The sequence below is a fragment of the Sphaeroforma arctica genome (genome assembly GCF_001186125.1).
Source record: "Sphaeroforma arctica JP610 unplaced genomic scaffold supercont1.325, whole genome shotgun sequence".
Classification (NCBI taxonomy): Eukaryota; class Ichthyosporea; order Ichthyophonida; genus Sphaeroforma; species Sphaeroforma arctica.
In genome coordinates, this window is record NW_014040233.1 from 13,376 (window position 1) to 15,364 (window position 1,989).

The following is a 1,989-nucleotide window of genomic DNA, read 5'->3' on the forward strand; positions in this document are numbered from 1 at the left end:
TGTAGGATTGTACGGTGTATCTGAGCCGCCTTTAGTAGCTAATGACTGTATCTGTACTTCAGCTTTAGCCGCATGGACTTATACGGATTAAACATATGGGTGCGTCCAATACTTTACTTTTGACTAGTTTAAATGCATCATCACATTCTTTAGTCCAAAGCTTTCCCAAAGGTCCTTTGTGCAGCCGTAGTAATCTCTTATGTTTATTCCCCGCCAGTTTGTTCACCATTTCATTCTGTGGTTGCTGGTGCGCACTTGCCTCCGTAAGCCACTCAGATTGTAGGGAATATATGGCCATGTCATTTTGTTTTTATAGTATGTCTACTGTGTGGTTACGAAATCATCCATATTCGATACATCTACACAGCGCCGCTTAGTAACAACTTATAACATTGACTTCCTTCTAATGCCCTTGCGGAGGCATGATTGACCCTTGCAAATGTTGGGACAATTTGTACTCGTCCGTCTCATGTCGACGAACGACTCAGTTGCATTAGTACACGCGTTGCTGTTTGGCGAACGGAAAATTTCCAACGGAGAATTTGCGAATGTTAATGAATAACACTTTGTGCACAGTTGGTATCAATGCTTGTGCTTGAATTATCAATCTGCTATTACTTTACTTGTACTACCTGTGGTATGCCTCACGTTTGAGTGGAGTGTGGGCTCCTAATGGCAGTTTGATTTAGGGGCACCTTTTGAGATCATCGAGGTGTCTTTCAATGGGACCCCAACATGTATAGTTGATATCTAACACACTTTGTTTCGAAGGTATGATGCCAACCCCAGTGTTCTATACCAGATGACTGGAATACAAACAGGGAATGATATGTGCAAACAGAACACTTCCGTTCGTGACAATACTTGGGTTGCTGCATCTTTGCTTCCTGTGGATTGCTTTGCCAATCCGTGGACTGTCATTGGTTGGGTTGGGTTGATTATTATACAGGTATTATATCAGACAATAACTACTATAGGCCTTTTAATATGGGTAGTGCGTCACTTATCCTGTCATTCTCTAAATAGGGCTGGGTGCAATACCCACAGAGTTATTCGTATTTATGCACAATAAAACCATTCCTGTCAGATATACGACAACCATACACTTCTAGCCTAGAAAACACTTTGATAGATGTTTGTTAGTGTATACTATTAAACGCTCCAAGCCGATATATAGGGATTTTCTCGTTCGAATCAAAGCTTCTAAGCACAGACGAAGTTTGCTTCATAAATATTTTTATATTAGTGGTATAGTTGGACGGAGATTCATTTAGTTTATAAAATAGAGAGCTAAGTAGGTATGCAAAGCTTGGATTCTATCAACGTCACGGAATATGTTTTAGGGGTTTTTATAGGTATTACTACATGCAAACAAGCGATGATGGATAATAAACATATTTAGCCTCCTAATGTAATTGTTAGAGGGGAAACCCTAAACCCCTTAGACGGGTAGTCTCACTGAAGTATGTATGTAAACTTATCTATAAATGTAAACATACAAATAATATCTGAACTCGCTATATAGACGAGAACTATAAATATCTAGAGGGAAAGGTCAGTCTGTGGGTGTCAAATGTGCTTGTTGTTTATGATTATGTCTGGGGAATATCGATAACGTACGACAGGCGTTATTAATCATAGACGTCTCTCATTCGTCACTGTTTACAGTGAGATGTAGCCCATCGATTTGTGCTACTACAGCTATGAGAGTTCACAGATACAAAACGTCGCAAATGGGGTACGCATGCAGATTTCTGGTCTTTATAGCTCTCAACTGAACGGGCCAGCCTACTTTGGCACGATACTGCCGTAGTAGAGACCTTGCATGTTTGTTCCCTAGTAGGCACCTGTTCCTTCGTGCTCACGCATACCCCTGTGGATAGTTGGGGTGTAGAGTGGGACACCTGGAGGGTCTACTTGTAGGAGGGTCCACCTAGAGGTCTGCTAGAGGGTCTACTTGTAGGAGGGTTCACCTAGAGGTCTGTTAGA